This window comes from Physella acuta, unplaced genomic scaffold, assembly GCF_028476545.2.
Source record: "Physella acuta isolate Inbredline_101_S28 unplaced genomic scaffold, ASM2847654v3 ptg000096l, whole genome shotgun sequence".
In the NCBI taxonomy this organism is placed as follows: Eukaryota; Metazoa; Mollusca; class Gastropoda; family Physidae; genus Physella; species Physella acuta.
In genome coordinates this window covers 92,036-104,340 of record NW_026731616.1, presented here as the reverse complement: position 1 = coordinate 104,340, position 12,305 = coordinate 92,036, and the positions used below count along the sequence as shown (strand labels likewise).

Sequence of the window (12,305 nt, the reverse complement as noted above, 5' to 3'; positions counted from 1 at the left end):
CACGTCAATACCCAACGGCCGCGCGTCAATACAGCTCTAGCGGTGAGCTCACAGCCGCGTGGGCGTGAGGGCGCGTCTGCCGCACGTGACGGTGCCGACATGGAATTCCAGCGGGTGACGGGTACGCCGTAATGGTACTGTACTCACCTCGACGTCTCGGACACCTAAACATGATGGATATGATGTACTACCTAGGAAGATAAACTGAACAATTTTTTTTTTATTAAGCAGACGGCGAATATTTCGGCTCTAGATTTTACGGATTGTTAATTAGTTTTATTAGATTAATTACTATTACCGTGGATTAGTGTAATTAGTTTTATAATTATAATTTGAACAAAGATTGTTGTAATTTCTGTGTGAAAACAAGGATGGTTTAATTCAGATTGGATTTGTTTTCAATTCATTTTAGCTTAGGTTGATTACAGCCTGATAAATATACGGTGGTGAGTAGATACATTAGGTTATTCTTTTCTTTTATTATTTATACTTTTAAAAACATATAAGCCTACATCTGGTTATAACGAGGGCAAGAGAATTCAATGCTGTAAAATAAAAACAACCTAGTCAAATTGGTTGGGTTTCACAGAAAGTTAGCGCTCAAGAGGTTTTGATGCTGTTGAAGTCTTGAACCTTGCCAGTTATTAACTATTTCCGCACACTAATTTTTAGTTGGGACATTTAAAATTATTAAAATACGTCTATAACGCGGTTCGAAATAGACATTTTGTTTTTATAATGAAGTTTTCTGGTTGGGGTATCTATATGGGCTTTAAGTTTCCTAGTCTGGCTATTGATGGGGTTTTTTTTTTGTGGTCCTTCAACCTTTCAAATTTTCGCTTGCTCTGTATTTTATGTTCGATTATTCTAAATAAAAGAAATTTTTAACAGTAAAACACGCTAGTTGTAAAACATCAAGTTATGATAAAATATGGAAGTGAATGTTAAACATACATTATTTATAATTCTTGTATAACTTATTCATCGTTTTGAAACGTATTAAAAGAGAACCGCATTATGCCACTAATTCATCACGATAGCCAGGAGTCAGAATTTCAAGACGACCTTTTGATTATAATAAATAATTGCAAGTATTTTAAGTAGGGTTAAAGCTTGAGGGCAGTGGCGTAGCTAGGGGAGGGCGGGTGGGGCCGCCGACCCTATGGGGGCGCCAAAAGTGGTAGAAAAAAAATTGAAAAGCTTATTTTGAATTTGGGTATTTCGACGGTAAAAAGTACCAACAACATATCCGACTGTAAGGTGGGGGGAGGAGGTGCTTTTTCACCAATTTGAATAACTATAAAGAAATGGGAGGAGTGTGGGGGGAGGGCGGAAAATGAAAGTTCTCCCCAGGCGCCGAAATGGGTCGCTAAGCCTCTGGTTGAGAGGGTTTGTGGTTGAGTGGCAGAGCGTACACTTGCTCACCGCCTGTACTCTCCGTTTCCCCCCCCCCCCTCCCTCGTCCCCGTCCCTCCCTAATTGTACTAGATGGTGCAATACACCGAGGGAGTGGGGGGAGCTAAAGAATCGTATCGTAAAAAGACACCCTCCAATAGTCCGCGCAGAGCCGATGATGGGCGCAAGACGCAAAAGAAAATACAGTATGCGGTACAGCATAATGCGTAGCGCTCAATTAAAGAGTTGGATGTGAGGGCCGGATGTACGATGTTTTAACGTAAACCATATGTGCGATGTTTTAACATAAACCATATGTGCGATGTTTTAACATAAACCATATGTGCGATGTTTTAACATAAACCATATGTGCGATGTTTTAACATAAACCATATGTGCGATGTTTTAACATAAACCATATGTGCGATGTTTTAACATAAACCATATGTGCGATGTTTTAACGTAAACCATATGTGCGATGTTTTAACATAAACCATATGTGCGATGTTTTAACATAAACCATATGTGCGATGTTTTAACATAAACCATATGTGCGATGTTTTAACATAAACCATATGTGCGATGTTTTAACATAAACCATATGTGCGATGCTTTAACATAAACCATATGTGCGATGTTTTAACATAAACCATATGTGCGATGCTTTAACATAAACCATATGTGCGATGTTTTAACATAAACCATATGTGCGATGTTTTAACGTAAACCATATGTGCGATGCTTTAACATAAACCATATGTGCGATGTTTTAACATAAACCATATGTGCGATGTTTTAACGTAAACCATATGTGCGATGCTTTAACATAAACCATATGTGCGATGTTTTAACATAAACCATATGTGCGATGTTTTAACATAAACCATATGTGCGATGTTTTAACATAAACCATATGTGCGATGTTTTAACATAAACCATATGTGCGATGTTTTAACGTAAACCATATGTGCGATGCTTTAACATAAACCATATGTGCGATGTTTTAACGTAAACCATATGTGCGATGCTTTAACATAAACCATATGTGCGATGTTTTAACATAAACCATATGTGCGATGTTTTAACATAAACCATATGTGCGATGTTTTAACATAAACCATATGTGCGATGCTTTAACATAAACCATATGTGCGATGTTTTAACGTAAACCATATGTGCGATGCTTTAACATAAACCATATGTGCGATGTTTTAACATAAACCATATGTGCGATGTTTTAACGTAAACCATATGTGCGATGCTTTAACATAAACCATGTGTACGATGTTTTAACATAAACCATATGTGCGATGTTTTAACGTAAACCATATGTGCGATGTTTTAACATAAACCATATGTGCGATGTTTTAACGTAAACCATATGTGCGATGTTTTAACGTAAACCATATGTGCGATGTTTTAACATAAACCATATGTGCGACGTTTTAACGTAAACCATATGTGTGATGTTTTAACGTAAACCATATGTGCGATGTTTTAACGTAAACCATATGTACGATGTTTTAACGTAAACCATATGTGCGATGTTTTAACGTAAACCATATGTGCGATGTTTTAACATAAACCATATGTGCGATGTTTTAACGTAAACCATATGTGCGATGTTTTAACGTAAACCATATGTGCGATGTTTTAACTTAAACCATATGTACGATGTTTTAACGTAAACCATATGTGTGATGTTTTAACGTAAACCATATGTGCGATGTTTTAACATAAACCATATGTGCGATGTTTTAACGTAAACCATATGTGCGATGTTTTAACGTAAACCATATGTGCGATGTTTTAACTTAAACCATATGTGCGATGATCACATACAATATTCGTGCAATTATCTAACATACAATATTCGTGCAATGATTTAACACATAACATTCGTTCAATGAACGAACCTACAAGATTCGTGTTATAATCTAACATACAACATTCGTGCATAGCCCCAACAAACAACATATGAGCAAACGAAAAAAAAATTTCCAGAGAAAATCAAATTTAAAAAACAATAATTCTGAAACGCTAAAATTGATACATTTACAAAAAACGTATTAAAACATGTAGTCTACATCTCTTTAACTAACAAAAAAAAAATCATCGAACATTCTATTTTTGGGATTTTTTTTTTACTTGACCTTTCGACTTTACTCGCAAACTCCCAAAGGCACCGACACTTTTTTTTTCTTGAACTTCTCGACTTTACCCTAGTTATTTGGTACCCTCGCAGATCAAACTAGAGCATCTTTACATTTCATCAAACGCGAGCTCTACAGACCCGCAAGCATCTTATTCAAAGACTAACTACAGTTCATTTTATTCGACTTTTTGAACTTCGTTTTGAAAATATTGAATTGAGAAATTTTCATCAAACATGTATTTCATTGCGATTTCTACCGTTATATTATCAGAACTGAAATTTAACTTTTTTTTTTTTTATACGCTCTTTGCTTTTTAACATTCGGAATCTAATTTGCTAAATCGAACTTTTTTTTTATTTAACGTGGTATTACATTTCCATTTACTATACTTTTTACGTTTTTAGTGTATCACTGCAGCGATGCAAGTTTTTGAATGATAAAGACGGTTAGAAATGTATTTTACCGATAGGCTGTGTGTTTTACTCATAGAGAAATTTGTTGGACTACCAGACTAGTATTTTTTACCGCTTGAATAGTTTGTTGTACCGTTAATGGTATATACTATACGTCTAGTTTGGTGTGCCGCTAACGATACAGTTTTTGTACCACTACATGTATGTCGTGCTGCTAGATATTTTTCTTATTGTGCTGGTGCATTGTACCGTTAGACTGGTGTTTTGTACCGCTAGACTGAAATCTTGTACCACTAGACGGGTGTTTTGTACCGCTAGACAAAAGTTTTGTACTGCTAGACTGGTTGTATTATACCGCTAGACGGATGTATTGTACCGTTAGACTGGTGTTTTGTACCGCTAGACGGGTGTATTGTACCGTTAGACTGGTGTTTTGTACCGCTAGACGGGTGTATTGTACCGTATGACTGGTGTATTGTACTGCTAGGCGGGTGTTTTGTACCGCTAGACTGGTGTTTTGTACCGCTAGACGGCTGTTTTGTACCGCTAGACGTGTGTATTGTACCGCTAGACGTGTGTATTGTACCGCTAGACGGATGTATTGTACCGTTAGACTGGTGTTTTGTACCGCTAGACGGGTGTATTGTACCGTATGACTGGTGTATTGTACCGCTAGACGGGTGTATTGTACCGATAGACTGGTGTATTGTAGAGCAAGACTGGTGTTTTGTACCGCTAAACGTGTGTATTGTACCGCTAGACGGGTGTATTGTACCGCTAGACTGGTGTATTGTACCGATAGACTGGTGTATTGTACCGATAGACGGGTGTTTTGTACCGCTAGACTGGTGTTTTGTACCGCTAGACGAGTATATTGTACCGCTAGACGGGTGTATTGTACCGTTAGACGGGTGTATTGTACCGCTAGACGGGTATATTGTACCGCTAGACTTTTGCACCACTTGACGAGTCTATTGTACCGCTAGACTGGTGTATTGTACCGCTAGACTGGTGTATTGTACCGCTAGACTGGTGTTTTGTACCGCTGGACGAGTGTTTTGTACCGCTAGACGGGTGTATTGTACCCTTAGACGGGTATATTGTACCAATAGACTTGTGTTTTGTACCGCTAGACGGGTATATTGTACCCTTAGACTGGTGTATTGTACCGCTAAACCAATTTGTCGTGCGGTACTCACGCTAGACTATTTATAGTTCCCTATCAGACAACACCGAGTTTAGACGAGCGCTCACACCGGGGCTCACAAAACCATAACAGCTCACAACTTCCGGCTGACGTATCATTCGATTAGGCTTATGATTAGGCTTTGACGGGAACGAAATCGAACCACAAACATTGCCTCGCGTTTGGGCGAATTTCATTTTTATGCAAATAATTTGACACTGGCCAATGCTAGGAGACTGAATTGTTGATTGTGCAGAAGTCGGACGGTGGGGGGTGGGGGGGGGGGGGGGGGGGGTTGGGAGTTCTTTCAGAAGTGATCAGCGTATGATGAATGTGGTCTTTTTTTTTTTTTTTTTTGGCGAGACGTTTTTTAGAGATTTTACGGTATTTTAAAAAGTGTATTTATAATAAAAAAAACGCTAATATAATTAGTCGAAGTTGTGAATGTATTCTCGCCTGAACTGTCCAACTAATTATTTAAAAAATTTAAGAAATTTGTGAAAGGGAGTGAGAGAGAAGGAGGAGGGGGTCAGTGCATAGAAGTGAGGAAAAATAGAGGATGGTCAGACAGGGGTAATTTGTGAGCTGGGAGAAAGGAAATGGAGAGGTATTTCGTCCATCGATTAGTGCTGACTTAGGACTATGGGAAGCGTATGGTAGCGATAGGGACCCGCTAAAGTGGTAGGTTGGGGGGGGGGGGTGGGGTGGTTCCCTAAAGTGGTAGGTTGGGGTGTGGTTTAGTACTGTGTCTGTAGGATGGTGTGTTTGTGGTTGGATGTATTGGTTTGTATGGGGGTTTGTACTGGGCTGATTTTTTTAGGACAGGGTTGGTAGTTGACTGTGTTTTAGGGATATTTGTGCTGAGCTGATTTTAGGATAGGGGGGTTGTCTTAACCTTTGTTTTTTTGGATATTTGTATTGGGCTGTTTTTTAGGATAGGGGCTTTGTTTATTAACCTTTGTTTTAGGGATATTTGTATTGTGCTGATTTTAGGATAGTGTTGGTAGTTGTCTTTGATTTAGAGATATTTGTGATGTGTAGATTTTAGGATAGGTTGTTGGTAGTCTACTTTGTTTTAAGGATATTTGTATTGGGCTGATTTTAGGATAAAGTTGTTAGTTGACTTTGTTTTAGATATATTTATATTGGGCTGATTTTAGGATAGTGTTGTAGTTGTCTTTGTTTTTGGGATATTTGTTTTTGGGTTGATCTAAGGATAAGGTGGTGCTTCTAGTACATTTTGTATTAGGTATGTGTTGGTGTATGGGTCTGTATGGTGTTTTAAGTATACGTGTATGTGGTGACGTGTTTGTATGGCATAGTTTGAATTTCACTGCGTTTGTGCACTAGTGTACATGTCTTACTACATTTGTAATATCCGCGTCCGGGTTCAAGTAAGTACAACGTCCCTGAGTCCATCCAGCTCTAATGGGTACCTGACTCAGGCTAGAGAAAGTCAGACGGCAGAGCATAGTGCTGATCATACCCTCCTTCAAATGCCAAGGTCAAGAAACATATGAACTCTACTTCATCTGCCCAATGGATCGCTAGGTCTAAAGAGAATTTGTTTTTACGTTTTTGATACTGGGTATGATTAAGTAAAGTTGCATTTTCGAACCTGACATTTCATAAAGCAAGTGAAGTAGAGTTCACCTGATTCTGTGATCTCAGCATATGAAGGAACAAATTGCAGAGCCGTTTTTAATTCACCTAACGTGAATCACAGCTGGGTGGACTCAGGGTTAGCAGTCGAGCGCTCTACCGCTAGACCACGTCGTCTCTAGCTACGTTTAAGACTACTGTGCTTTTTCTTCTATAATTGTGAATAGTTTTTTGTATTTTACAATTTTACATAAAAAAGCGCGGGGTCAGAAACGACAGTGTAATTACCCGAACAGCCAATAAAAAAAATAATTTCAAAGACGTTTATGTACGAAATTGTCATGTATTTTGTGCAATTTAAGGAAGAATCGCTGTAAAATGTTAATCTATATTGCTCTATTCTTCGCTTATGATTGACTTTTTTCTATATTTTTATACAAGAAACTTTGATTCTTTTCTTATCGGAATCAGATTCTATTTTTAGAAAAATCCAAATTATTTTGGTTTAAATTAATCAATTACGCGAAAATGTAATGTTTAGAATTCGAAATTTATAAGGGCACGTCGACCACGGGGGCAGACTTTCAACCAAATATGAGAAACTAATATGTAGGCTAATTTTTTAATCTTTCCCAGAATAAATACTCATTCGATCTTATCGTTTTCTTCTAACTTTAAAAAAAAAGTATTCCTTCGAAATCAGAAAACAAATTACAAATTTAAATTTAAATTTTATCAGACCAAATATCTGGGTTAGGGATCATTTCTTGGTTTTGGTCTCTGGAGAGATTGTCTGTATCCATGGCAACGAGACACACGTGATTTTTTTTCCAGCCGTCAATTTAATTACGGGTACTTATTTTACGTGGTCTAGCGATAGAGTGCTAGACTGCTTACCAGTAAGTCTCGAGTTCAAATCCGGGTTCAAGTCAGTAGAGTGTCTTTGAGTTGTCCTAGCTCAGGTGGGTACTTAACTCACAACAATGAAAGTAAAAGGCGTCTGAGCATAGTGTTGACCACATTATTCCTTCACATACCAGGTCACATAATCAGATGAACTCTACTTCCACTTGTTCCATGAACTATCAGTTTCGAAAAGGGAATTTTACTTTTAACCTAATTTAGCTGAATGTTCTCCGAAAAATAAGATAAATCAGAAAGTCAAGTTAATTCTAGCATTAAATCTAATAACAACCGCTATAGGGCTGGTAAGTAGTTCACCAACCAGTTCTACGGCTCAATAAAACCTGCATGCGCCATATAACTGGTTGGTGACCTACTTACCAGCCCTAAACCATTATTGTACTAGCAAATATATTCCGGAAAAAAAGGCGTCTAATTTGAAACTGTTTTAAAGTATATAAAAAATACTTCAAAACAGCATATATTATAGACATTATTCTCTGTGTGGATAAATACGTAAGGAGAAGCTGCTAAAATTACACAGACCTCAAGCGAGAAAGGTATAGCTGATTCGAGGCATGAAGCCGCATTAACTAATTGCAATTCATTAAAAACAACAAAGATACCTTTGATGTGGTCGGGTCTTTCATTAGAATCTGATTCATCAATGCTTAGATCCATATCTTACAGGTAATGATATAGTGAGGTATTTTTTTTCTTGGCGTGGAGTAAGTTCTGGGGTGTTTTTTTTATAAAATGGACGGCGTACATTTTAAACGAGGTCATATATTTTAAATGGTAATGAGTTGTGTTTGTTTTTGGCGAATGAAACGGTTGGGGTTGGGTTTTTGACATTTAGATTTAAATTTGAGAGGCTAGTTTTGTGACATTTGAAATAAATTTGAGAGGCCAATTAGGTGACATTTAAAATGACAGGAATTAAGTTCATTTACATTCTTAAAAGAGGTGTTTGAGGTTGGAGTATGGGTTGTGATTATGGTATTTGTAATGGTAGGAGTTTGGTTTATAATATTTAAAATGGTAATGGTTAGGTTTGTGACATTTGGAATGACTGGTTTTCGTAATAACATTTGAATGGAAGTAGTTGAGGGTTTTTTTTATATTTACAGTGGTTGTGGTTAGCATTGAGTTGTTTGTAGTAGTAGAAAGGTTTATAAATTATTTAATAGATGTGGTTTTAGGACAATAATCAGTGTTTCATTCGGACTTTTTTCCCCGGGGGTGGGGGGATTGACATTTGGGGGGGGGGGTGACGACACTGGTAGAAGTATATATTTTCTATATAAATTTCTTTCGATTAGATGCCTGGAAAAAAACCCTGATAGTAATGGGTTCGGTTTGTAAAATAGAGGATAGTAAGGATGTGATTTTGGTGTGGGGGGTTGGGTATGTAATGTAAACATTGGTAGGGGTTGGGTATGTGACTAATACATTGGAAGGGGTTGGATTTGTGATAGCTAAGGTGGTGTGTGCACTTGAAGTAGAGTTCATCTGTTACAGTGACTTCGACATTTGGAGGGATAGTAGGGTGATGCAGACTCAGAATTGTCTTACAAAAGTTTATTTGAAGCTCCTAAGCAGCTTTACTGTTATATGGATGGTAAGTAGGTCACCAAACAGTTCTACGGCTCAATAAAACTTGCATGAGCCTTATGGCTGTTTATTGACCTACTTACCAGCCCTATAGTTGCTTGTATTGGTGCAGTACTACTAGTGAATGTGGGTCGATAACTCTGTTCTTAATCGAATTCATGTTGAGTTTCAAAATCAATCAACGCAAGCGTCAGATCTGATAGAGTACCTTGGGATGGAGAATGTGTGGTGGCTGGATAACATTTAGTCAATTTCTTTTTTCAAAGCTGTCGGTCCATGGGACAAGTGAAGTAGAGTTGACCTGTTTAATGTGATCTCGGCATATGAAGAGATAGTGTGGTCAACACTATGCCCAGCCGTCATTACTTTCCCTAACGTGAGTTAGGTACCCATCAGAGCTGGGTGGACTAAGAAGCGTTCTACTAACATGAACCTGGATTCGAACTCGAATTATCAGGTTAGCAGTCTAGCACTCTACTGCTAGGCCACGTCACATGGGCGACATTTCACGCTTACTGAAATGTGTATTTCCTATACACCAAAGGAGGAAGGAATAACTCAAAAGTTCAACTCTAAAGGCAACTAGAAGTTAGTTAAATTATATCATACTGGAAAATCATAAACGTAAAGTGGCATGTCCCCAAAAGCTGTATCTAAATTCCAGAAAAATTTGACAAGGGTTCTAACCCCCCATCCGCTCCACCCTTTACACTCCCGTGTCTACGCGCTGCTTGTTCAAGACTAGCCCAGCGTCCCCCTCCAACACCCCCTCCTCCGTTGTTAAAAAAACCCTGAGGCTCCGGATGAAGTTCGCTGGTCGGGGATGAAGAATAGAGCTGTCTGGTAGTGAAGAAGATGAAGCTGTCTGCAAGAAATGAAGATGGAGTTGTCTTAAAGGGGTCAAGGTTGAGCTGATACCGTCGGTATGGGGGCTAAGTTCATCATATATTTTAGCTATGAAAGGGCGCTAACTCTAATTATAATATATCTAATACAGAATTAGGAAGTGCTTACTCGTGTTTTACTATAGCTTTTATAGAATAAGGGGTATGGTTAGTGAAATAAAATAATGTTGGAGCTATACTGAATATTGGGATGAAGCAAACATTTAAATATAATATTGTTTATACAGAATTTGAGTTGAGTTTATTGGAGTTAAATATTAGAGATTTTGAAAACGGGCTTTTTCAAAATTAGATTTTGGATGGAACCCTTGTAAAAATAGCACCCGTATAGAAATGACACCCTAGTAGAAATGGCACCCTTGTAAAAATAGCACCCTTTTAGAAATGGCACCCTTGTATATGACACCCTTGTAGAATTGGCACCCTTATAAAAATGGCACCATGGCAGATATGCATCCCGGATATACAGAACACCCCAGATGCCCAGATGCTCTTACAGCCCTGACCTTCATACACTCAATCGTCCCATGCACATTATCTCTACGCCACTCACAGCTATATCCCCCCTCCCCCCTCTCTCTCAGCTGTGGATGAGCCGAAACTTCTGGAAATCCCCCAGGGAGTCTTCTGGTGCCAAGCCACGATTGACTCCTCGTCTACGGCTCCAGAGAACCGCTCACACGCAAAAACAAATTGTCCAGCGGTTTACAAGTCAACCCGCTCCCCTACTCCAGCAGTTCGGAATTTAACCACACCCCCCTCCCCCACCTCCACTGCTCGAGTAGTTTGGAACTTAACCCCCACCCCTACTCCAGCAGATAGGAACTTAACCCCCCTCCTCCCCCTCCATCCAGAAAATAAACTCTGCCACCTCTCCCCCTCTCCCCGGGGTTGTTTTTGTCGCCCCACAGATCACAGATCTCGCAAATAATAGTCTGAGTGGGTGCATCGGGAATTTCCGAAATCTGAGTGAGTGCATCGGGAATTTTCGAAGTCCGAGTGAGTGCATCGGGAATTTCCGAAATGTGCTAAACCGAAAGTGAAGTCTCGGTCGCCCCTCTTAGAATTTTTTAGATTTTTTTTTCCTTGCTGTAAAGATCCTATGGCATAAGTATAATATATATATATATATATATATATATATATATATATATATATATATATATATATATATATATATATATATATATATATATATATATATATATATATATAGTTAAATTTATAAAACAAAACCCAAAGGGAGGGTGGGAGGCGACACTTGGGGGAGGGCGCCAAACAGGGTAGGAAAAAAAATCAAAAGCTCATTCTGCGCTGTGTTAATAAATTATACACATTCAAGGGTTTTTATAAAAATAAACTGCTTTGTTTTTCTGACTGGTTTAACTGTTTTATCTACATCAGTTTTGTGAGATCGTAATGAAAACTATTTAAGGGACAGAGAATTGTAAAATGCGCCTTCAACCTTTCTAAATGAAGGGGGAGTGGGTGTAAGCATTTTATCGCAAATGTCAATAATTACTAAATTCAACGGGGGAACTCGAATTTGATAGTACTTGGGGCACCGGGATAGGTCGCTACGCCTTTAAAAAGACACCTACGTTTTAACCACACACCCCCACACACACACAATCCACGTGCCCAGAACCAACCAAAACGATCTCCTACATAATCTACAAGATGATAAACTACCCGCCTTGTTACGTAATCCTAAACAAATGGAGCCGCCCACAACGATTGCGGCATCATTGGTCTTAATTACAGGAGCGCGTGACGTCGTAGATCTAAATAAGTCTAGGGGGGAAAACCGGCGCCATTAATCAGATTGCGTCGAAGGCGATTGCCGTGGACTAATGCCTACATCAACTTGTGATTTAGATTTTACGTTTTAATTAGCATTACCTACTAATTGGGCACGTGTACGTCATGTGAGTGGTGGGTACCAAATCGAATGTTGATTGTTTGCGTCGCTACTAAACACTGGTTGAAGTTTTTAGACTTGTTACTAACGTGTGGTTCCCAGAAATAAATGCGCAATTAGAATATTGCGCAACGGAAAAATGCGCAACGGAAAAAATGCGCAAAACAGAAAAATGCGTAAATATAAACTAATTATGCTAAAACATTTAAA

The 12,305-nt window shown here is 38.5% G+C and overlaps 1 protein-coding gene across 1 annotated transcript in view; it reads left to right on the top strand.

Annotated features, from left to right (window-relative positions):
• Positions 1–254: 254 nt before the first annotated feature.
• Positions 255–12,305, top strand: part of LOC131929953 (gonadotropin-releasing hormone receptor-like) — a 40,735-nt gene continuing 28,684 nt past the window's right edge. The window contains exon 1 of the mRNA XM_059286340.1: positions 255–446. The gene's annotated coding sequence lies outside the window, so the exon portion shown is untranslated. The remainder of the gene's footprint in view (positions 447–12,305) is intronic.